We start from the raw sequence: 26,881 nt of genomic DNA, 5'->3' as shown, positions 1-26,881 counted from the left end.
CTCTGAGCTCCTTGTCGAGCCTGGATGGAATTATGATGTTGAATGCTGAACTGCACTCCAAGAACAGCATTCTCATACAAGCAATCTTCTTCTCCAGATGTGTAAGGACTGTGTGTTGAACAGTGGCTATTGCGTCGTTGGTCGATTGGTTATGTCGGTAGGGGAATTGTAGGGGGTCCAGTTTGGGTGATAGTAAGCTGCAGATGTAATCCTTGACCAGCCTCTCAAAGCATTTGCTTGTTATTGCAGTGTGTGACAGGACACCAACTGAGGCATGTTACCTTGGTCTTTTCTGGTACAGGGACAATGTGGATAATTTGAAGCAGGAGGGCACTCTGTACTGGTAGAAGGAGAGATTAAACACCTTCTCGACATCCACTCTATATTGGTATTTCAATATTCAATAGGTCTCAATGAAATTCCCCCTATTTCTAATGAACTCCAGTGAGTACAGGCCTAGAGCCACCAATCTCACCTCAAGCATTAACCTTTATTTTCACCAATCAATCCCGTGAAATTCTTTAGAGCCTTTCTAATGCCAGGATACCTTTGTTGAGATAACGGGCCCACAACTGCTTATAATATTCTGAGTACAGTCTGACCAATGCCTTGTTGAACCTCAACATTAAATTTTGCTACTTCTTGTTGACAAGTTGTTTTCGTTTTTCTTCTGACATATATCTTTGAGATTCTTTTTCTATTTTTGTAATCCCTTTTTCCAATTGATCTAGTTCTGCCATATATTCTTTCTTAATTTTAGACGTATAACTTTTTATCTGGCCCCTAATACGCTTCAGACATATAGAACGGAAAAAGCAATTATAAGAACTAAACAAAGGTATTATGAGTTAGGTGAGAGAGCACATAAAATTCTTGCCTGGCAGTTGAAAACAGAACAAGCTTCCAAAACAATAAATGCAATTAGAACAAGGGCAAATAAAATATCTTGTAAACCTCTTGAAATAAATGAAACCTTTAAAAATTTCTATTCTGAATTATATCAATCAGAATCCCAAAATGATGTTAATGAGATAGAAAGGTTTTTATCACAAGTTTCTCTTCCAAAATTGAATTTGGAAGAACAGAAGGGATTAGATATGCCTTTTACATTAAAAGAAGTTGAAGAAGCTTTAGGATCACTCCAAAGTAATAAATCTCCAGGAGAAGATGGTTTTCCACCTGAATTTTATAAAAAATTTAAAGATTTATTGTTTCCTCTTTTTATGGAACTAATACGTCAAGCAGAAAAAATACACAAACTTCCAGAATCTTTTTCAACAGCGATTGTAATAGTATTGCCAAAAAAAGACAGAGATCCTATGAAACCAGCATCATACAGGCCTATTTCTTTATTGAATACGGATTATAAAATAATAGCAAAAATTTTATCGAATAGATTATCTAAATATTTACCAAAATTAATACATATGGATCAAACAGGATTTATTAAAAATAGACAATTGGCAGATAATGTAACCCGGCTACTCAGTATAATTCATTTGGCACAAAAAAGGGATGAGAAGAGTATAGTAGTAGCTTTGGATGCAGAAAAAGCATTTGATAGATTAGAATGGGATTTTTTATTTAAAGTACTAGAAAAATATGGGTTAGGAACATCTTTTATAAATTGGATTAAAACTTTAAATTCTAACCCTAAAGCTAAAGTTGTGACAAACTCTCAAATTTCAACACCATTCCAGTTAAAAAGGTCAACTAGACAAGGTTGTCCACTATCACCTGCTTTATTTGTATTGGCGATAGAGCCATTAGCAGAACTAATTAGAATTGATCCAGATATTATGGGTTTTAGAGTTAATCAGGAGGAATATAAAATTAATCTTTTTGCTGATGATGTTTTGATCTATTTAACAAACCCACAATATTCGTTACATAAATTATCTTCTAGATTGGATGAATATGGGAAGGTATCAGGTTACAAAATAAATTGGGATAAAAGTGAAATTTTACCTCTTACTAAAGGAGACTATAGTCAATGTCGATTAGTAACCCAATTTAGATGGCCGGTAAATGGTATAAAGTATTTAGGTGTAAGACTTGATAATGATGTAAAGAATTTATATAAATTTAATTATTTACCACTATTGAAAAAAATTCAAGAAGATCTTGACAAATGGATGATATTACCAATAACATTAGTAGGTAGAGTCAATGTTGTAAAAATGAATATTTTTCCTAGATTACAGTATTTGTTTCAAACATTACCAATACAAGTGCCACAGAAATTTTTTCAGGAGTTAAATAAATGTGTGAGAAAGTTTCTTTGGAAAGGTAAAATATCAAAAATATCATTGGAAAAATTGACATGTAAATTTGGGTTAGGAGGGTTACAACTTCCAAATTTTAAAAACTATTATAAAGCAAATCAACTTAGATTTATTGCATCTTTCTTCGATGATCGAAAACCAGCATGGATTAAAATAGAACTAGACAAGATAGGAGAAAATAGACCTGAAGATTTTATATATAAATGGGAATCTAAATTGATACGGGAAAAGAAAGAATCTCCTATATTAACACATTTGATTGATCTATGGAATAAGATAAATGTTGATAATGAAACACAGAAATCTCTATTAGCAAGGAGACCTTTGTTCCAAAACAGACTTATTTCTTTTACAATGGACAATCAACTTTTATATAATTGGTACCAAAAAGGGATTAAATTTATAGGAGATTGTTTTGAACGAAGTATATTGATGTCATTTGAACAATTAAAGGATAAATATAAAATATCTAATAATACTTTCTTTTGTTACTTTCAATTAAAGGCTTACTTAAAAGGTAAGCTGGGTCAAACAATGTTTTTGCCAAAACCTAATGAAATTGAAATTTTAATACAAAGAGGGAAAATTAAAAAATTTATTTCTTGTATGTATAATTTGACAAGGAACCCATAAGTCAAAGCAAAAATGGGAAACAGATCTGAATATTAATATTGATGAAACAAATTGGTCAAGACTTTGTCTTGACAGTATGACAAATACAATAAACGTTCAACTTAGATTAGTACAATATCATTTTTACACCAATTATATATTACACCGCAAAAAATGAATAGATTAAATTCAAATCTATCTGATAAATGTTTTTGGTGTAATCAAGAAATTGGTACTTTTTTTACATTCTACTTGGTCTTGTTTTAAAATTCAACCCTTTTGGATAAATTTAAGAATCTTATTGGAACAAATTACTGGAACTCAACTTCCACATAACCCTGTATTATTTCTATTAGGTGATATTGAAGGGATAAAACCGAAACTTAAATTGAATAAATATCAGAAAGAATTTATAAAAATTGCATTGGCAGTAGCTAAGAAGACTATAGCAGTTACTTGGAAATCTGATTCCTATGTAAGTATGGATCGTTGGAATAATGAAATGGCTCGTTCTATTCCACTTGAAAAAATTACTTATAATTTAAGAGATAAATATGTAACATTTTTGAATATTTGGCACCCTTATTTACAAAAGATAGGATGGCATATTTAAGTGCTCCAATAAAGACTTTGGTCACTTGGGGAAAGTAACGAATAAGTATACCAAATTTATTTTGAATCCCATGGAGCATGTGGAAACCTTCCAATACCCAGGCGATTCTTTTCTTTCTTTCTTTTTTTTTCTTTCTTTCTTTTTAGGTAGGACTATATATGGGGGGGGGGGAGGGTTAAGGGGAGTGGGGAGAGTAGATTCTATTTTTTTCATGCATACTTTTTGAAAATTCAATACAAATTATATTACAAAAAAACATTAAATTTTGCTTTTGTTTACTTGTCCTCTTGAAATGATTGATAATGTTTGATTTGTCTTCCTTACCAAAAACTCATCTGCAAGGCAACCTTTAGGAATCCTACAGGAGAACTCCCAAGTCCCTTTGCACATCCGCTTTTTTGAATTTTTAACCTGCTTAGAAAATAGCCTACACCATTACTGCTTATACACATGACCATACAGTTCCCGGCATCTGGCACTGCTTTGTCCATTCTCCGAATCTGTCTGTCCTCCTGCAGATTCACTGCTTCTACAACACTACCTGTCCCTCCACCTATCTTCAAATTGTCAATCACCACCTCCATTTCCATCACGTTTTCAGTCAGGAACTGCAGCTACTGCAAATTCCCTCATATGAAGTTATCAGTGACACCGACCGACTCCAGGATCTCCCAGATTCTCAGGCAGAAAATGTCCCTGCCATAACTGACATTACACCTATGCAACAGGGAGAGGAATTCTGAAGAAAACCTCTGAAATTTGACTTTGCAGAGTACACTTCACCTCATAAGCCATTTCTCTGATTCACAGTCTGACTTGTTTCTTGCTTCCTATATGTTTTTCCAATGTCCTGTCCAATTTCAGCTTTCTAAATCTGACATATGACTCCTCCTACTTTTTTAAACAAATACAGTATCTTTCATCTTCCTAAGTTCCTGAAAGTCCCCGTCCTTTTCTACCTTCCTAACATGGACAGGGAAATCCGGAATTCTGACCGACTGGACTGTGAGTGACTCTGACATGCCAGATGGAAAACGGCAACATTGACTTCCAGACTACCCTCTAAGATTCCTTTCCAATTCTGATGTAACTTGCCATCCACAAACCTACATTCATCGACCTGTAGGTCTATCCTTATCAATAACCATCTGAAACCCTTCAGATTTATAATCCTTAAATCTTTCCCAATTAAACTGCAAACATCTCTATAGGCTTATTACCAAGACTAAGTGAAGTATATCCCCCTCCCTGGTGACCATCTAGATGCTGTTTCAGGAAACCTTTCTGAACACACCTAACAAATAAAGCCCCATCCAAGCCTCAGGCAGTAAGGGAGCCCTAGTAATTCTGGGGAGATTAATCACCCCAGTACGGCAAATCTATTGATATTTTATCAGACCATAACCTGCTGACATATGCTAATCTCTCTCACTGTCTGTTGGTAGGCCTACAGTATCATCCCAATACAGTGATTTCACCTTCCGTATTTCTGACTTTTACCTACATTGTCTTACGGGATGAGCATCTTGGAGGACGTCAACTTTGTGACATTCTGCCTGATCAGCAGTGCAGCTCCCCAACATCATTCACCTCTCTCTGAACTGTTTGAATCATCTAAATCCTGGAATGTTTAACCATCAGTCCTGCCCTTCTCTCAGCCCGATCTTTGCACTGGCTAACCCACTGTTTCACATAGTAATCCGATCTCCAAGTATGTCTGCCCTAACTTTTCCACACCCTTCCAGAATCACAAGACAGGGCAACAAAATCCTGATTGGCTAACATGCATCCAAGTCCTGTTATCTCCAGCCATAACCCAAACATTGCTGCTACAGAGAAACGGTTACTCCAGCAGTGAACATTACAAAAAAACCTTTCCATTAGCAGTGAACCCTTACAGTGCGTTACAATGGGAAACATCCTCTCCATATCCACCCTATCTATTCTTTTCAACATTTGGTAAGTTTCATTTAGATGAACCGTATTCTTCTCAATTCCGGTGAGTCATCTGAAGGTTGACAAACGTTCCTCATATGTGAACCCCTTCATTCCTGTAATCATCCTCGTGAACCTCCGCTGGACTGTCTCCAATGACAACACATCCTTTCTAAGATATGAGGCCCAAAAGCTTACTCCAAGTGAGGCCTGGCTAGTGGCATATAAAGGCACAGAACTATCTCTTTGCTTTTGTATTCTGTTCCCCTTGAAATAAATGCCAACATTGCATTTACCTTCTTTACCACAGACTCAGCCTATGAAATAACTTTTTTGATGTCTTTCATGAGGACATCTATGTCCCTCTGCACCTCTGATGCCTGAACCTTCTCCCCATTTAGATAAGTCTGCACTATCATTCCTTTTACCAAAATTCATTATCATACCTTTTCCAACACTGTATTCCATCTGCCACTTTTTTGCCTATTCTTCCAACTTCTCTAAGTCCTGCTGCAAACACATTGCTTCATCAGCATTACTTACCCCTCCACCTACCTTCATATCATTTGCAAACTTTGCCACAAACCCTTCAATTCGATTAACTAAATCATTGATAAACACTGTGAAAAGTAGCAGTCCCAATACAGACCCCTGAGGAACACCACCAGTCAGTGACAGCCAACCACAAAAGGCTTATTTAATTCTCACTCTCTGCCTCCTGCCTGTCGGCCATTCCACTATCAATGCGAGTATCTTTCCTGTAATGCTCTAGGATTTTATCTTGTTTTGCAGCTTAATGTGTGGCACCTTTTCAACACCTTCTGAAAATCACTTTGTCCACAGTGCTTGTTACTTCCCTGAAGAATTCTAACTGATTTATCAAGGAAGATTCCCCTTCATAGAAATCATGCTGCCTGTGACTTAATTTATCATCCCTCTACAAGTACCTCGAGACCTCATCCTTAATAAGACACCAGTACTTTCCCAACCACTAAGGTTAGGCTAACTGGCCTCTCATTTCCTTCCTTTTGCCTTTCTCCCTTCTTAAAGAGTGGAGTGACATTTGCAATCTCCCAGTCCCCTAGGACCATGCCAGAATCAAGTGATTCTTGAAAGATCATAACCATTATCTCCTCAGCCACCTCTCTCAGGAATCTGAGATGCAGTCCCTGGTGACATCCACCTTAACACCTCTGAGTTTGCCTAGCACTTTTTGTTTTTTTATTAACAATGGCATTTACTCCTGCTCCCTGATACTCACAAAACTCTGGTACATAGTGTTACGTACCCCGTAACTGGGTTGCCAAACCAGCAGAAATGGATCACTCAGTTGGAGTCTGGATTACTAGAACTAAGAAAGTTTTATTAAAGAAACAAGCAACACAGTAATCAAAAGGATAATAAATGCAACAGTTCAGCAATGATAAACACACATGTGCACAGAATTAAGATAACAGCATCAATCAAGCTCTATCATTGTCTAGGGGTAAATGACCGATTTCAAAGTGACACAAAGTTCAGTCCAATTTAGTTCAGTTCGCAGTAATCGTTGCCATGGTGATGGACAACGTGGGGGGAGGGAGAGAGAGAATGAGAACGACTGATCATTCAGAACGGCTTCCACTCACAGACCTGCGATATTGCTCACAAGCAGCTTTCGGGCGGGTCCTTTGTGATATCACCTGAGGTCACCGACTGTGACCCCTCCTCCAGATGCGGTCGATCCTCTGCAGTGAACCCGGCACCCAAGCAAGGGTGGACACACACTGGGTTCCCGCTGATCGTACCTTTCCACTCTGTGCGTTTAAGGCTGATCCCCCGATCAGCCGTCCAAGAGCTTTCCACCGACTTGTGATAGGCGCACCGCTTCCAGGGTCTCGTTACCTCGGGTGTCGTGTGTGTCTTGCCTTAGCGAACCTGTCCCTTTTTATCCCCCTGCTGGGGTATCGCCTGTCCATCACTTCAAACAGTTCAGGGTTCAAAGGGGGAGCCGCTCTAGACAGCTCTCTCTCTCCCGTCCCTTCATTACACATCTCCAGATCGCCTGTCCATCACTTCAAACAGTTCAGGGTTCAAAGGGGGAGCCGCTGTAGATATCTCTCTCTCCCGTCCCTTCATTACACATCTCCAGATGCTGCTTCATTGTGTTCCTTATCTCTCCTTCCCCTGAGGACAGGTGGCAGACCAACTGCTGATGCCTCTGGTGCTAGCCCAGGCCAGCAAACATCTTAATTTATGTGTATTCTCGTCACAATAGCTAGCATCTTCTACAGTGAAGACAGATGTGAAGTCCTCATTAAGTTCATCTTCTATTTTTTGTCCCCCAGTACTACCTTACCAGCATCATTTGCCATTGGTTCAATAACAACTCTCAACTCCCTTTTACTTGATATATAACGAAAAAAAAACTTTTTTATCCTACCTTGTAGGTACTCCTGTCAATGTGAGATCATCTTTCTCTGTGCAACACAGCTATCCTGCACCTTGTGCAATATTCCCAGAAACTTCAGCCACCTCTGCTCTGCTGTAATCCCTGCCAGTATCAACTTCCAATCCACCTGGGCTCCAATCCACCCGGGCAAGGTCCTCTCTCATGCCTCTGTAAATCACTTTATTCCATTGGGATATGATATATGTGAGTAATGCTTCACCCTCTCAAATTGCAGTATGAATTCAATCATATTATGATAACTGTCTCCTAAGGGTTCCTTCACATTAAGCTCCCTAATGAGATTGGGGCTATTACTCAACACGCAGTCTAAAGATAGGTTTTCACCGAGCAGGCTCAAGCAGAAGCTGCTCTAAAAAGCCATCTCATGGGCATTCAACAAATTCCCTCTCCTGTGAATCAACACCAACCTGACCTTCCCAATCCCATTACATATTGAAGTCTCCAATACAATTGTGTCATTACCCTTATTATCAGAATAAGAATCAAGTTAGTTAACTTGGAGGCAGCAGTTCAATGCAATACATAACACAGAAGAAGAAAAAAACTAAATTAAATATATAATATAATAAATAATAATAAATAAAGAAGTAAATCAATTACAGTATAGGAAAATTGATTAGATTAACATCATGCAAAAACACAGAAATAACATATATTAAAAAGTTAGGGAGTGTCCAAGGGTTCAAAGTCCATTTAGGAATCGGATAGCAGACTGGAAGCTTTTCCTGAAACGCTGAATGTGCGCCTTCAGGCCTTTGTACCTCCTACCTGATGGGAATAGTGAGAAAAGGGAATGCCCTGGGCTCTGGAGGTTCTCAATATTGGATGCTGCCTTTCTGAGACAGCGCTCCTTGAAGATCTCCTGGGTAAATTGTAGGCAAGTACCCAAGATGGAGCCGACTCAATTTATGACCCTCTGCAACTTCTTTCCGTCCTCCACCACCACCCCTCCCCTTACCAGACAGTGGTGCAGCCTGTCAGAATACTCTCCACGGTACATTTATAGACGTTTTTGAGTGTATTTGTTGACTTACAAAATCTTTTTAAATTCAAAATGATGTATAGCTGCTGTCTGGCCTTCTTTATAAAGGCATTGATATGTTTTGACCAGGTTAGATCCTCAGAAATCTTGACACCCGTGAACTTGAAACTGCTTCATCTCTCCTCTTCTGATCCCTCCATGAGGACTGGTATGTGCTCGTTCGTCGTACCCTTCTGGAAGTGCACAATCAGCTCTTTCGTCTTACTGACATTCAGTGCCAGGTTGTTGCTGTGGCACCCCTCCATTAGTTGGCATATCTCATGCCTGTAGGACCTCTCATCACCACCTGAGATTCTACCAACAATGGTTATATCATTAGCAAATTTATAGATGATATTTGAGCTGTTGCTAGCCACGCAGTCAAGAGTATGGAGAGAGTAGAGCAGTGGTCTAAGCACACACCCCTGAGGTGTACCAGTGTTGATTGCCAGCAAAGAGAAGAGGTTATCACCAATCCGCACAGATTGTGGCCTTCCGGTTAGGAAGCTGAGTATTCAATTGCAGAGGGAGGGACAGAGGCCCAGGTTCTGCAACTTCTCAATCAGGATTATGGGAATGATGGCATTAAATGCTGAGCAATAGTCTTGTCATCGGTGTTTGTGCTGTCCAGGTGGTGTTAAGCCGTGTGACGAGCCACTGAGATTGCATCTGCTGTTGAACACTTGTGGCGATAGGCAAATTGCAATGGGTCCAGGATCTTGCTGAGTCAGGAGTTCAGTCGTGTCATCACCAACCTCTCAAAGGATTTCATCACTGTAGATGTAAGTGCTACCAGACCATAGTCATTAAGGCAGCTCACATTATTCTTCTTAGGCACTCGTATAATTGTTGCTTTTCTGAAACGAGTGGAAGCATCTGCCCATAGCAGTGAGAGGTTGAAAATGCCCTTGAATACCCCCGCCAGTTAGTTGGTACAGGTTTTCAGTGTCTTAGAAGGTACGCCATCGGGACGTTCCACCTTGCGAGAGTTCACTCTCTTTAAAGGCAGCTTAACATTGGCCTCTGAGACAGGGATCTACCTCCTTGCCCTCCAAGCTCCCTAACATATTTATGCATGCAGCATTGTCGCCGAGTCCAAATCTTTCCCCATTGGTAAATACTGAAGCAAAGTACTTATGATGTATTTCACTCATATCCTGCACATCCAAGCAAATGATTCTCTGTTTATCCTTGAGGTGTCCTCCCCTCTCCCAAGTTATCTTCTTATCTTGATGTATGTACAGGGTACTTTGGCATTCACCTTAATTCTACTTGCCATTGACTTCTCATGGCCCCTCTTGTTTTCATAAATTTCCTTTTTTAGTTCTTTTCTGGATTCCGTATAACCTTCATCTACTCCATTTGATCCTGACTTCCAAAATTTGACATACTTTTCCTTTTTCTTCTTGACTAAATTTATCACTTCTGTGGGCACCCAAGTTTCCCTTCTCTTTCCATCCCTGTCCTTCCCTCTAAGAGGAATATACCTTTCCTGTACTCTGTGCAATTGATCTTTAAACACTCTCCCCATGTGTGATATGGATTTTGCAGAAGAAAAGTTATTTCCAATTAACCGTTCTGAGTCCCTGCATAATACCCTCGTAATTTTCCCTTCTCTGATTAAAAAATACCCCATCCTTATCTATAACTATCTTAAAAGTGAGAGAGTTGTGGTCTCTGTCAGCTGACTGCTCACCCACTGCGGGGGCAGCCACCTGAATAGACTCATTACCCAACACTAGGTAGTAGTACAATCCCATTAGTTTGATTGCACCCTTCCTGTTCTTGAGTTCTACCCAAATGGATTCAGCGTCTGAACCCTCTACTAGATCTCTCCTGAGTGCAGCTGTAATATTGTCCCCAACTGGTAGCCCAACTCACACCTCTTTTACCTCCTTCTCTATCTTTTCAAAAACTTCAAAAGCCTGGTAGATTAATTGTGCATCCCTGCCCATCTCTCAACAAAGTCTCTGTAATGGCCACAACATTGTAGATCCATGTACTGATCTATGTTCTATGTTAATCACCTTTGTCCATAATATTCCTGACATTCAAATACACACCATTGAAACGATATGTCTCATAATACCTGTTAATTTGATTTTGCCTGGCCATACTTTCACTGATATCTACCTTCGGTTCTAATCCTTCACTTACTGACCTGGGGTTCCAATTCCCAGCCCCCTGCAAAACTAGTTTAAACCCTCTGAGTAGCATTAGCAAAACTCCCAGCCAGCATAGTAGTTCCCTTCCAGTTCAGGTGCAACCTGTCCTTGTTCTACAGATCAGTCCTTGCCCAGTAAAAGTTTCCATTGATCCGAGCATGAAACCCTGCCCCCTGCACCATCTCCTCAATCAATCATTCAATTATGCTGTAATTCCGTTCCTAGCTACACTTGCCCATGGCACCGGGAGTAATCCAGAAATTACTACCTTGGAGGTCCTTCTCTTCACACCATTTCCTGTCTCTATATGCTCAGTCTGTAGAAGCTCATCCCCGTTTTTGGCAACGACATTAGCGTCAATATGCACAATGAGCTCTGGCCGCTCACCCTTCCCCTTGAGAATATCCTGCAGACACCCTGATAGATCTTGACCCAAGCACCCGGGAGGCAACACAGCATCCTGGAGTCTCTGTTGTGTGCACAGTATCTCCTATTTGTACCACTAACTATCAAGTTCCCAATCACTAATGCACTGCATGACTTGACCTTTCCCTGCCACAGGGGAACCACCAGGGTTTCTTCATCTCATTTTTAACTTTAAGAAATTTATTGAATCACGTACAGGCAAAAGTTACCAAAATTGTTCATGGACCAGTGCTGTCTGGCGAATAGTCGGTGACTGCATCGGTTTCCTTCCAGAGACCAAAGGCGAGTTGGATGGTGCATTCACTGGCCGCAATATACTGTCCTTTGTGTACATGGGAGACAGAAGGAAGTGGCGATATAAGATAGTGCAGTTACTGTGGATATGGTGAGGGCCATATCAATGACAGTTATGTCCTGCAGAGTCAGAGCCCAAGTTCACGGTCAGATTGCGAAGTTCGGTCTGGGATGAGAAGCAGCGAGAGCCAATGCCTGATTCCGGGAGCAAATCTCAGCGATTCCAGGACCAGTGCAGTTGTCAAATTGTAGCCGGTTGGGAATATTTTGCTGTAAGTGTGATTACACTCACAAATTGCGGTATTGCCATTGTGTGCTGTCCTGGGTCTGGGGAGGAGCTCTGAGTGGAACTGCAATTATACCGTATTGCAGACCGCACTGGTTTCCTTCCAGAGACCAAAGGCAAGATAGATGGTGTGTTCACTGGCCACAAGATACTGATCTTTGTGCACATGGGTGACAGAAGGAAAGAGGCCTCTTTCCTAATTCGATACACTCAGTATGTAGGATCTCTTCTCAGTTTTTGACAATGACATTGGTGCCAATTTGCAACAGGACCTCTGGCTTTTCACACTTCCTCTTGACAATATCCTACAGCCGCACCTCTACACCCTGGACCCCAGCACCAGGGAGACAACACACCATCCTTGTGTTTATTTTGCTGTCACAGCATCAACTGCCTGTCCCCACTAAGTACTGAGTCTCCTGTCACTACCACACTGCCTGACTTTTACTTTCCCTGCCACAGGGGAACAACCAGGGTTCCTTCGTCTCGTTTTGAACTTCAAAAAATTCATAGAATCAGGTACAGGCAAAAGTTTCCAAAAAGTGTTAGTGGACTCAGGCTGACTGTCTGAGAACCTCGCTTAAAAACTGCCACGTTCTTGACATTGAAGATCACGGAGATCAGGCCCACAGGCCAAGTGCTGCATGGAGCAAATAGAAGGTGACCACATCAGTTTCCTTCCAGAGTCCGAAGGTGAGCTGGATGGTGCAGGCATTGGGTGTAGGACACTGTTCCTTGTGTACATGGGTGACATCTATATATGGAATACTGAAAAAAATAGTACCCCTGTAATACATTTTAACCACAGGGCATATGCAAATATGAGAGCTATAGTCAAGTGGGAAATTGTGATTGCCAAAGGCAGCTTGAGAAGGATATTCCTGATAATGATAACATTGAACCCCAAGAGACTTTGTCAATATTTTAGTTGTAAAAGAAACGTCAAGTGGGAAGCTAATTGTATTTGGAATAACAGTGGGGTATTAAATTCTGCAGAGAAGGACATAGCGGATACTCTCAACTCTTATTTTGCTAAAGTGTTCACCTGCAAAGATGCTAGCAATATGCCAGTAAGTGTAGAGAAAAATAAAGTTCCCTGAAGTGACTCTGAGATCTTAGAAAGTGAAAAGCCTGAAAGTTAACAAATCTCAGTGTCAGACAACATATATCCAAGGGTACTTAAATTAGTCTATCATTGAAAATACAAAGGCCTAACAAGAATTATTCAAAATTCTCTTAAGATTGGTAAAATCCTGAAGGTCTTGAAATGGGCTAAAATTTTACTGGTATGTAAGAAGGGTGACTGCGCTGACCCTTGTAACTATGGACCAGTAAGCTTGATGTGTATTGTGGGTAAGATAAGGGAAGCATTAATAAAGAACGAGTTGTAAAATCATCTGGTAAGAACAGGCATGCAGCTAGTGGGAGTATAGGATCCTTGTCAGGTTGACTGCCAGTAACTAGTGATGATCCGCAGGGGTCGGTGTTGGGACCAATTCTTTTTATGCTGTACCTCATGATTTCCATGGTGAAATAGATGGCCTTGTTGCCAAGTCTGCAGATGATACAAAGATTGGCGGAGGGGCAGGTAGTGTTGAGTAAGCAGGTAGGATGCAGAAGGACTTGGACAAATTAGGAGAATGGGCAGGAAAGTGGCAAATGAAATATAATGTTAGAAAATGCACGGTCATGTACTTTGGTAGTTGAAATAAATGTGCGAACTATTTTCTATACGGGGAGAAAATCCAAAACTCAGAGATGCAAAAGGACTTGGGACTACTTGTGTAGAACACCCTAAAGGTCAACTTGCAGGTTGAATTGGTGGTGAGGAAGGCAAATGCAATGTTAGCATTCATTTCAAGAGGTCGAAAATACAAGAGCAGAGATGTGAAACATCCACTGTACCTCTTCCTATAGATGCTGCCCGGCCTGCTGCGTTCACCAGCAACTTTTATGTGTGTTGCTCATTATTTTGGCAACTGAAATATTTCTCAATTTCTTTTGACATTTGAGGTGCTCATTAAAGACTATTAGATCAGCAACATCACACACAAAATGCTGGAGGAACTTGGATTTCCAGCATTTGCAGATTTTCCCCTGTTTATACAATCTACGCAGTTTTATCTCCTGCATCCATTCATCTGCCTATTTTGAGTACTGTATTTATTCCTGTAGCTGGTTTGCCTCTTCCTTTGCAGATTGGAATATTTCTTCTCTATTTCTTTTGTCCTTTGATGAGATTTGAGATGCCCATTAAAGACTGCTACACCACACAAAATGCTGGAGGAATCAGCAGAGTTCATTGTGTTGCCTTGGATTTCCAGCATCTGCAGATTTTCTCCTGTTTGTACATCAGCAACATGCTCATTTGACCATTTCCATCCTGATCTCTGTTTCTCTAGTGTATATTTGTCCGAATTTGTGTTTGTATGTTTTGAATTGTATTGCTTTATGAATTACATCCTTCATATACATGAGGAGTAAAAATATTTATGTTATGTCTACATCTAAATGTGCAATGTGCAATTTATAGTAATTAATAATAAATAGAATGCACAACAGGACAGTCACTATAACATAGAAACACAATTGTACAATTGTTCCGTGTGTGTTTGTGTGTTTGTGTGTGAGACAGAGAGACTGAGAGAGACTGTGAGTGTGAGAGACTGAGACTGAGTGAGTGTGTGTATCACCAGGAAGAAGCTGAAGGACAGTCCAAAATGGGAAACTACAGGGACAGAGGTAAGGATCGGTCAGTGTCGCTGGTCTCCGTTCAGAGATGAATAATTAGCCAACCAGAAGATGAAATCTGTAAATGTAGCTTCTCAGTCTTTGAAATTAAATCTATCGGTTGATTTCCACCAGAGGCACTGCTGAGGTAATGCCAAAGAGTTTTGATGTATTTGTCTCCAATCACTCCAATATTTACAATAGAGACAAAGGTATTGAATTGCACTGTAACTGAGCAAGTTAGTGAGGTGTATAACCGTATCTCGGGAGACAGACCCTCTGTATAAATCAGGACTGCTTTGAATGCATCAGCTGTCTACCGGAGCTGTGAATACAGGAGCAACAAAAATCACAGGTTTGCACTAAAATGGTGTATCCAGTTATCTGGCGGATAGAAGACGTTTATTGTCGCAGTTACAGTGGCATGCAAAAGTTTGGGCACCCCTGGTCAAAATTTCTGTAACTGTGAATAGTTAAGTGAGTAGATGAACTGATCTCCAAAAGTCATAAAATTAAAGATGAAACATTCTTTTCAACATTTTAAGCAAGATTAGTGTATTATTTTTGTTTTGTACAATTTTAGAGTGAAAAACAGGAAAGGAGCACCATGCAAAAGTTTGGGCACCCCAAGAGATTTGAGCTCTCCGATAACTTTTACCAAGGTCTCAGACCTTAATTAGCTTGTTAGGGCTACGGCTAACAAGTCATCGTGAGGAAAGGCCAGGTGATGCAAATTTCAAAGCTTTATAAATACCCTGACTCCTCAAACCTTGTCCCAACAATCAGCAGCCATGGTCTCCTCTAAGCAGCTGCCTAGCACTCTGAAAATTAAAATAAATGATGCCAACAAAGCAGGAGAAGGCTATGAGAAAATAGCAAAGTGTTTTCAGGTAGCCATTTCCTCAGTTTGTAATGTAATTAAGAAATGGCAGTTAACAGGAACGATGGAGGTCAAGTTGAGGTCTGGAGGACCAAGAAAACTTTCCGAGAGAACTGCTCGTAGGATTGCTAGAAAGGCAAATCAAAACCCCTGTTTGACTGCAAAAGACCTTCAGGAAGATTTAGCAGACTCTGGAGTGGTGGTGCACTGTTCAACTGTGCAGCGACACCTGCACAAATATGACCTTCATGGAAGAGTCATCAGAAGAAAATCTTTCCTGCATCCTCACCACAAAGTTCAGGGTCAGAAGTTTGCAAAGGAATATCTAAACAAGTCTGATGCATTTTGGAAACAAGCCCTGATGAAGCTAAAATAGAACTTATTGGCCGCAATGAGAAAAGGTATGTTTGGAGGAAAAAGGGTGCAGAATTTCGTGAAAAGAACACCTCTCCAACTGCTAAGCACAGGGGGATCAATCATGCTTTGGACTTGTGTTGCAGCCTGTGGCACGGGGAACATTTCACTGGTAGAGGGAAGAATGAATTCAATTAAATACCAGCAAATTCTGGAAGCAAACATCACACCATCTGTAAGAAAGCTGAAGATGAAAAGAGGATGGCTTCTACAACAGGATAATGATCCTAAACACACCTCAAAATCCACAATTGACTACCACAAGAGGCGCAAGCTGAAGGTCTTGCCATGTCCCTGAAAGTCCCCTGACCTAAATATCATCGAAAATCTGTGGATAGACATGAAAAGAGCAGTGCATGCAAGACGGCCCAAGATTCTCACAGGACTAGAAGCCTTTTGCAAGGAAGAATGGGTAAAAATCCCCCAAACAAGAATTGAAGGTCTCTCAGCTGGCTACAGAAAGTGTTTACAAACTCTGATACTTGCCAAAGGGGGTGTTACTAAGTACTGACTGTGCAGGGTGCCCAAACTTTTGCTTGGGGCCCTTTTCCTTTTTTGTTATCTTGAAACTGTAAAAGTGGAGTTGCTGGTAGTGTTGATTGTGTTGCGATGGGTGGAGAAAGCTAGACAAGTCAAAGTGTTGATATGCTCAGATTCATCCTCAGTTCCAGCAAGTTTAAGGTCTTTTCACTCAAACGGTCAGCAAGGTGTACTTTATGAAGCCCTTCAGTCAGTCACAAGAATTGCAAATCAGGGAGGTCAGGTAAAATTTCTATGGGTTCCAGCACATGTAGGGGTGAAGGGGAATGAGAGGGTGGATGAGTTGTCAAAGAGGGCGTTAAAGAAAGAAAATATAGAAATGCACATTTGTATCAGTAAAGCAGAGGTTAAGTGTGTAATCTGGGAAAAAAAATCAACCAAATGTGTCAAGAAAGATGGGACAGGGAGGGGAAAGGGAGACATTTATATCAAATACAAAAGAGTGTTGCAGGTACTGGGGTAGGTAGTGGATACAGAAGAGAGGAGACTGTGTGGACTGGATTAAGGCTGGGGCATTGTGCATTTCCCTATTCACTAGGGAAAAAGACCTTGGCAATTGCAGGAATGACTTACAGTGGACTGAAACACTTGGGAATATATAGACATTAAGAAAGAGGATGTGCTGGAGCTTTTGAAAAGCATCAAGTTAGATAAGTCACCGGGATCGGATGAGGTATACCCTAGGCTACTGTGAGAAGCGAGGGAGGAGATTGCTGAGCCTCTTGTGATGATCTTTGCATCATCAATAGGGACGGGAGAAGTACCGGAGGATTGGAGGGTTACAAATGTTGTTCCCTTGTTCAAGAAAAGGAGTAGAGATAACTTGGGAAATTGTAGACAAGTGAGTCTGACTTCAGTGGTGTGCAAGTTGTTGGAGAAGGTCATGAAAGGTACGATTTATGAGCATTTGGAGAGACATAATCTAATTCGGGATAGCCTGCATGGCTTTGTCTCGTGCCTCATGAACCTGATTGAATTCTTTGAGGATGTAATAAAACACTTTGAAGGTAGAGTAGGGAAGTAGTGTATATGGATTTCAGTAAGACATTTGAAAAGGTTCCTCGTGCAAGGCTCCTTCAGGAAGTAAGGAGGCATGGGATCCAAGGAGACCCTGCTTTGTGAGTCCAGAATTGGCTTGCCAGCAGAAGACAAAGGGTGTTTGTAGATGGTTCATATTCTGCATGGAGGTCGGTGACCAGTGGTGTTCTGCAGGGATCTGTTCTGGGACCCCTCTTCTTTGTGACTTTTACAAATGACCTGGATGAAGAAGTAGAAAAGTGGGTTAGTAAGTTTGCTGATGACACAAATGTTGGGGGTGCTGTAGGTAGTCTGGAGGGTTGTCAGGGGTTACAGCGGGACAGCAACGGGATGCAGAACTGGGCTGAGAAGTGGCAGATGGAGTTCAACCCAGATAAGGGTGAAGTGGTTCATTTTGTTAGGTCCAATTTGAAGACAGATTATAATATAAATGGTAAGACTCTTGGCAGTGTGGAGGGTCTGAGAGATCTTGGGGTCTGTGTTGATAGGACACTCAAAGCTGCTGCGCGGGTTGACAGTGTTGTTAAGAAGGCGTGTGGTGTGTTGGCATTCATCAACCATGGGATTGAGTTCAAGAGCCGAGAGGTAATGTTACAGCTGTATAAGACCTTGGTCAGACCCCAATTGGAGTACTGTGTTCAGTTCTGGTCACCTCACTACAGGAAGGACATGGATACTATAGAGAGAGTGCAGAAGCCATTTACAAGGGTGTTACCTGGATTGAAGAGCGTACCTTATGAGAATAGGTTGGGTGTACTTGGTCTTTTCTGCTTGGAGCGATGGAGGATGAGAGGTGACCTGATAGAGGTCTATAAGATGATGAGGGGCATTGATCGTGTGGATAGCCAGAGGCTTTTTCCCAGGGATGGAATGGCTAACACAAGGGGTCATAGTTTTAAGGTGCTTGGAAATGGGTACCGAGGGGACATCAGGGGTAAGTTTTTCACACAGAGTGGTGGGTGCGTGGACTGCACTGCTGGTAGTGGTGGTGGAAGCGGATATAATAGTGTCTTTGAAGATACTCTTAGATAGGTACGTAGAGCCTAGACAAATAGAGGGCTACGTGGTAGGGAAATTCTAGGCAGTCTATAGAGTAGGTTACACGATTGGCACAACATTGTGGGCCGAAGGGCCTGTAATGTGCTGCAAATTTCTGTGTTCTATGTTCTTCTTTCATTTCCATAGATGCTGCCTGACCTGCTGAGTTCCTCCAATATTTTGTGTGCACGTTTGAGAAATGGCTGATAATATTAGCACTGATAAACATAATGTGATGTGTTTTGGGAGTATTAAGGAGGCTGGGAAAAGCACCATGGACAGTCCGATCATTGGAAGTATCGAGGAAGGGATGGATCTTGGTCTGGAAGACCAAAGAGCCTTGGAAGATGGCAGCATAGCGAGACAAAAGCCATATTGAATATTGGCTTTCATTATCTGGGGCATTGAAAGCTGCTTATTCAGTTAATTAGTATGCCAAAATAGTCGTGAACATAATGATTTAGTAATTGTGCAAATGGCTTTTTAGTACACAAAAATTCCTGAAAGAAATACTAGAAAGAATGGCTAGTAAATTTAGTAACTTCACCATTAATGGCTGGGGATTGGAAATGAGAATGTTCTTAGTGTATTAAAAATGGTGTCCGATGGACTCAATGGACCAACAATCTTATTCTGTTGACATTCCCTTATGCCCATATTTAAATTTAAAAATAATTCATTCTTTGGGAAGCAAGCTCTGGGAAGGTTTGTGTCGTGGCAAAATGGATCCAAAATCAAAACAAAACAATTGCTATCAGCCTGCGACTCCACGGCGTTGTTATACTTGTGTGACACGCCACTGCTCCAAAGATTCGAATTCCTCATTCTGTTCCTTAATTAGCAATTAGCAAACAGTTAAGCATTATTGAGCGTTATCTCAGCAATCAGCAAAGATATGACCTTCACGGTCCCAAAAATAAGCATCTATAAGTAACTTATTCCCTTCGCTTTTGCCACGTCCCCACTAATGTGATGAGTTACCATATACACATTATGAATGCCCAGCACAGAATATAGGGCACCTACAATTTGTAATGTTTGTCTTTCATTAGCTCTTAAGAGGCTTAACGAGGTAGACGTGGACTTGTTGGGGTTCCTGACCATCTCAAAGTAAGGGATCAATCTGAGAAAAGATGACAAGAAATTTCTTCTCCCCAAAGTTATTTAATCATTGCAGAAACCCAGTCGCTGAACACGTTCAAGACTAGATCTGTTTTTGTTTATTATGGGAATTGGGTTTGTTCGGAACGATGGTGCTGAGGTAAAAGATCAGCCATGAAATTATTGAATGATTGAACAGGGATGATGGGCTGAATGGTCTACGTTTGCTTCCATGTCCTATATTCATATGTTCCTGAAACTCTTTGTGCATTGCAGTCTTGATTCATTCGATGGGTTGATTCCATTTGACTTTAAAACTCCAGCTTCAACATCCAGCTCAAAGTACCTAGGTAAGAAAAATTACACAGCTGATTGAAGAGTTTCAAAATTATAATATGATCAAAGAGCTGTGGAGTAGAATTATTATTTATTTTGGGCTCACTAGATGAGCAACCTGAATCCCTGCAAATTGTAAAACGCTGAAATACATGGGTCCTTATCAGGCTGGGTTTGGATGTAACTAGAGTGGAGAGATCGGCTCTCAGTTATATACTATTGACATTAATGAATTAGAGGAAGGAATGAAATGTAAGGTTTCCAAGTTTGCAGATGATACATACGTGGGTGGAAGAATGTGTTGTGAGGAGGATGCAGTGATTCTGCATTCTGACATAGATAGAATGATTGGCTTAGGGGATATTTGGGGTAATGCACCTCTGGAAGCAAAAGGCAAGTTATTATGGAAATGGAGAGAGACTCGGTGTGAGTGAAATTCAGAGGAATCCAAGAGGTGAAGTGCCACTTCGAGCATCCCAACAAGTTGCATCTCCATCTGGTCTGGGAGCAGCAGAACATCGGACTGGTCGTCCCCTCAAAGGATTTGTGAGAATGGCCGAGAGGATCATAGGGTCTCCCTTCATTCATCGGGGACATATATCAGGAGCATTGTGTTCACAGGGCCCTTCGTATTATTAAGGATCCCACCCATCCATCCAGCTTCCTCCTTAACTTTCTACCATCAGGCAGGAGACTCCGATGCATAAAGACAAAACCTCCAGGATGGGAAACAGTTTCTTCCCTCAGGCCATTAGGCTTCTGAAGTCGCTGCCGTGTCACATTCAAAATGTCGCCGGTTAAACTGTTCTGTACCTTCCAATATTTAACTTGTGCACTTTACTTTGTTTAATTATGCGTAATTCATCTGTAGATTTTAGCCTTACTTTCATAAGTTATTACGTATTATGTGTGTTATGGGTACTTGGGTGCTTTACACCCTGGTCCAGAGAAATGTTGGCTCGTTTGATGGTAAACATGTATATAGCTAAATGACTATAGACTTGACTTGAATCAGAAAAGGTTGGTATGCAGATCCAATGTGTAATTAAGAAGGCAAGTGGCATTTTTGCAATTATTGAAAACGAACTGGAGTTTAAAAATAGAGAGTTTAATAAGAGAGGATCATAGGGTCGCCCTACCATTTACGAGTTTAGGTTTTATCATAGTTGTACAACCTATTGCTGAGACTAAACCTGGAATACTGTGCACAGTTTTGGTCTACTTACCTCAAAATAAAGTAGTATTTCCAGTGGTTTTGTTCGTTTACTGCTTATGCTTGTTAGTTTTTGCTAATAGTTTATAATAAAATGGCTTTATAGTGGTACTTGTAATGAATCTTGTCAATAAGTTTCTTTCTTCACTCTCCTAGTGAACCTGCTGTCAATGGAACTGACATATTTCATCAGCGGTCTGCTGTTTGCAGCTATAGTTAAGGAAAGGGTTTGGGACTACTCTTTCACAGTTGCACTCAGCCATATCCTGCTGACTTCCGCAGGTAAGAACTCCGATTTAATCATATCATGAATTGGAATATGAGAGTCAATTCATATCAGCTTTAAATACTATTGTCTTCCTCAGTGTCAATGATTTTAATTGCTCTTTGTTTCACTGGTTAGTATATCCTGGGCCACTGAGGTGGTGACCAAGACATTCTCCATCAGTCCCTTTGTACGTGCATATGAAGTATATCTGCCAGGGTTTATGCAGAACCAGACAGGGGTGGCAACATGTGGCTTGGTGTAAAGGCTATACTTCTGCATCAATGGTCTCGAGTAATGAGTCAGAAAACATGAGAAGCTGGAGAAGCTGGGGTTATTCTCCTTAAAGCAATGAAGGTTGAGAGTTGATTTGATAGAGATGTACGGGTCTGTCACTAGCCAGGTTAAGCAGATGGGGGTGGGGGACGTGTGAAGGGGGTTTCAAGGTCGCGGGTAGAAGGAGATAGATGGAAAAACATCTCATGCAGAATACGTACAATTTTGAACTGATCAGCTGTCAGGGTGGTAAGAAACCATTTTCAAAAAGGAACTGGATAGACACAAAGGGAAATAATGGACTGGAGTTTGGGAAAGTACGACGGGCTGCTCTTCTGGGTGCTGGTGGTGGGGAAATGGTCTTCCTCTGCTCTGTGATTTGAATGAAAAGATGAGAACTATAAGATCAACGTTTATTTACCTATTTCTGTATTCAGTAATGCTACACATTCCTGTTCTTCATGGGCCTTAATTCAGAAGAAAGGGAACCCAATGAAAACGTAATATTTAATCTTTGTTATTGACAGCAAAGCCCCAACTTTGTTGGAAGTAGAAGTCTGCTGCGCCAAACCATCATGGCTGATGTATTATCCCTCTCAATCCCATTTATTTATTTACTCATATCTGTGTTTGTTTGTTTGTTTATTTATTGATATACAGCGTGGAGTAGGCCTTTCCTGCCCTTCGAACCTCGCCACCCAGCAATCTCCCAATTTAATCCCAGCCTAATCACAGGTCAATTTACAATGACCAGTTAATCTACTAACCGGTACAACTTTGGACTGTGGGAGAAAACCAGAGCACCTGGAGGAAACCCACACGGTCACGGGGGAGAACGTACAAGTTCCTTACAGGTAGCACCGGGAATTAAAACCAGGTTGATGTTAGTGTAAAACTTTTCCTAGCCACTATGCCCCATTCTCCTACCTTTTCCCCGTAACCTTCAATGCCCTTACTAATCAAGAACTTATTAACCTCTGCGTTAAACAGACCAGGGACTTGGTCTCCACAAGCCATCTGTGGCAGTGAATTCCAAAGATTCACCATCCTCTGGCTAAAGAAATTCCTCCTCATTTTGCTTGTTTTAAGAATCTTACGTCGAGGTGTGAAACACTGTGAAGTCGTTAAATTTGGGTTTCATTTCATTTACAGTGATGGTCGAATTTCCTTTAGTGTGGCAATGGTGGTTGGCATTGGGTGAGTCTGAGTAGATTTTCTTGAAAAATGTTATAAACATGCTGTAGATTCTTTATTCAATTCACCTCTGAATAGTTAAATCAGACTCTACTGGACAATGAGCACTAGATTTCTTTTTGCAGCTTAACAGAGATACAATGCTGAAATGATGTTATCATAGTTAGTCATAGAGTCAGGCCCTTTGGCCTAAATTGCCTATGCTGACAATGTTATACAGCAATCTACTCTCATCTGCTCATGCTTGGATCACAGCTCTTTAAACCTCTCCAATCCATGCACTTGATGGTTTTTAAATGTTCAATGGTTCAGTTTAATATCAGAGAATGTATACAGTATACAACTTGAAATTCTTACTCTTCACAGACTTCCACGAAACAGTACTCTAGTAATTTTATATATTGCACTATAGTGCTGCAAGAAAAAAAATCATGGCATATGTGAGTGGTGATAAACCTATGGGTCTCTATTGTGGACTGAGAGTGGGAAGGGGGCAGGGAGAGGAGAATCATGGTTGGGAAAGGGGAAGGGAGAGGGAAGCACCAGCGAGACATTCTGGAATGATTAATAAACCAATTGTTTGGCATCAAATGACCTTGCCTGTTGTCTCAGGGCTGGGTGTGTCTGCACCGACAGCAAACCCACACCCCTGGCACTCCTCTGCTTCCACCTGTCCCACGGCGCTCCACGCTCACTATTCCCAACATCCTTTGCTCCTGACGGAGTTACAAACTCGCTCTCTGCTCCACATTGACAAGTACAGCACCGTGCAAAAGCCTTAGCTGTGTATGTGTGCCTGAGACTTTTGCACTGTACTGTATCTGGCAGCTCATTCCAAATACATACACACCACCCTTTGCACTGAGAAGCTGCCCCTGATGTCCCTTTTAAATTTCTGATGCCTGATCTTCAACCTATTCCATCTTATAAAGTATTGTAAGACTATCTGTACAGTTCATAGACCATGGTGATAGTTATGAGTTTTAACGACTGTGATTCTTCTTTTAGGTGTCGGTTTGTTGCTGATGATTGCTGATGGACAGTTGGTTGCACATTTCGTTTGCCGGAATAACCCCAGTTACTCTTCAGTCAATGTTTGAGAGAGAATGGAGAAAACATGGCTGCAGACATCAAGGAACTAAAGAGAGCTCTACGACTGTGTGGACTGATACCGTATCTGTATTCACTTTAGTAAAAAAAAAGTTGCGCTTCTTCAGCGATATCATATGCTTGAAATGCAGACCCTACATTTTATCAGTGAGACGGGTTATCTTGAAGCAAGAAGATTATAAAAATTGGGAAACTGAAACAAGAGATTAATTTTACAATTTCATTCCCCTGCGTTGTTCTGATGTTTAATTGTTCCCACTTTCCCTCTTGAAAAGTGATGAGTTTGGAGATAATTTTAATTTGGCCCAAACTTATGTGCAGTTGGAACAGCTTGAAAAAGTTTGCTTTGAACATGCTCTTGATAAGGATTGCTGGAACAGAATTATCTCCGGTATAAGTTGAGTCGTTGTAAAATGTGCTCCAGTCAGGCCTGCTTTTGTTCGGTTTGACTGTGCCATGTTGACGTGAAAACAAACTTGTGAAACTTTTAAACAGTGAGCACGAAAAGAATTAGTTTATTCAGATTTTCTTTTTATGTGCAGTGTATTCATAGTTGTAAAGTAGAATTTAAAATACTCCCCAGAAGTGTTTACAGTATTAATGTAAAATATTAAACTTTATTTCTATTTTGATACAGAGTTTATATATATGTATTTTAATAATTATAATAAACATATTACATATGTACATAATTATTTCTATTTTGTATTATTTTATTTAGCGATACTGTATAGTACGGAATGGGCCCTTCCGGCCCAACAAGTTACACCACCCAGCAACTCACCTATTTAACAGTAGCCTAATCACAGGACACTTTACAATGACCAATTAACCGATGGACCGTCTTTGGGATGTGGGAGGAAACCGGAGCACCTGGAGGAAACCCACGTGGTCCCGGAGAGAATGTACAAACTCCTTGCAGAAGGCGCTGGAATTGAACTCCCAACTCTGGAACACCCTGAACTGTGATAGCATTGTGCTAACTGCTACACCACCATGGTGCCTGCCCTTCAACCCCTGTAACTTCAAATTTTAAAATAAATAAAATACTACCCATTGCCGGTTTCTATATGGTGAAATTTAATCTACAAAGTTCGCAAATAAGATTGAAAGAGTACAGAAAAAAATTTACAAAGATGTTGCCAGAACTGAAAGACCTGAGTTATAAGGAAAGATTGAACAGGTGAGGACTTTATTCCATAGAACGTAGAAGACTGAGAGGAGATTTGATAGAGGTTTACAAAATTATGAGGGGTATAGATAGGGTAAATGTAAGCAGGCTTTTTCCACAGAGGTTGGATGGGACTACAACTAGAGGTCATGGTTTAAGGGTGAAAGGTGAAAAGTTTAAGGGGAACATAAGGGGAAACGTCTTGACTCAGAGGGTTGCGAGTGTGTGGAATGAGCTGCCAGTGCAGGTCGTGCATGTGAGCTCGATTTCAACATTTAAGAGAAGTTTGGATAGGTACATGGGTGGTAGGGGTATGCAGGGCTATGGTCCCGGTGCGGGTTGATGGGAGTAGGGAGTTCAAACGGTTCGACATGGATTAGATGGGCCAAAGGGCCTTTTCTGTGCCACTAAGACCCCCTTCAATTTAAAGATTTTATTGAAATAGGCATGGATGAAATGCTTGCCTCCCATGGGTCTGCAAAATTCCCATTTACAGCATCTGGCTTACTCATTTGTCTGGAGTTTGAGATATCATCTCAAATATAAGCAGGGTGTACAGACGGAACCGGGGAGTAGGCTAAGTATTTGGCGGAGCTGTGGTCCAGGTCAAGAACGCCAATGGTCAGGAACATGGGTAGATTACAGCTGGAGCTAAGGTCCAAAGTGCACCAACTGTGACTCCAGCCTTGAACTCCAGGCCGGGTCTTTATGTGCTGCTACTGTGACTCCCGTCTCCCTTTCCCCCACCGCCACTCTGCAACCCCCGTCACCCTCAGATCCCACCGTCAGCTCCTGGGCCCTCAGAGGCTCCATCTTCCTCTCACCCCAACCCTCCCCTCTCCACTGACACCCCCAGCCTCCCCACTCCCTGCTCTGATCCCAGCTCTCATACATGCCGGGTTTTTACTATCCCCTCCGACCTTCAACTGTCTGAGGTGGAACGCTCTATCCTCAGTAAGGGCCTCACCTTTGTCCCCCTTCGCCCACACCTCAGCGAGTTGCGCGTTCGCCATGATGCGGAACTCTTCTTCCGCCGTCTCCGAGCCTACTTCTTCAGCAAGGACTCTTCCACCCTCACTGATGACCCCTTCTCCCGTCTTCAACCCTCCTCCTCTTTATGGACACCCCACACTGGTCTTCAGACTGCTCTGGATCTCTTTATTGCTAACTGCCGACGGGACATCAACCGTCTCGACTTCACTGCACCTTGTTCCCATTCCAACCTTACTCCTTCCGAACGCTCTGCTCTCCAGTCCCTCCGCACTAATCCTAACCTTACTATCAAACTCGCCGATAAGGGGGGTGCTGTTGTAGTCTGGCGTACTGACCCCTACCTTGCCGAGGCACAGCGACAACTCGCGGATACCTCCTCTTATTTACCCCTCAATCATGACCCCACTAAGGAGCACCAGGCCATTGTCTCCCACACCATCACCCACTTTATCTGCTCAGGGGATCTCCCATCCACTGCTACCAACCTTATAGT

General features: G+C 41.3%; 1 protein-coding gene across 1 annotated transcript in view; it reads right to left on the bottom strand.

The window, feature by feature from the left end:
* LOC140189344 (uncharacterized) overlaps nucleotides 1-26,881 on the bottom strand; it is a 155,663-nt gene that overhangs the window by 89,690 nt on the left and 39,092 nt on the right. The window lies entirely within an intron of this gene.

Source organism: Mobula birostris, chromosome 28 (assembly GCF_030028105.1).
Source record: "Mobula birostris isolate sMobBir1 chromosome 28, sMobBir1.hap1, whole genome shotgun sequence".
NCBI lineage: Eukaryota > Metazoa > Chordata > Chondrichthyes > Myliobatiformes > Myliobatidae > Mobula > Mobula birostris.
Note: the sequence above shows the minus strand (reverse complement) of the source record. Positions and strands in the feature narration are given on the sequence as shown.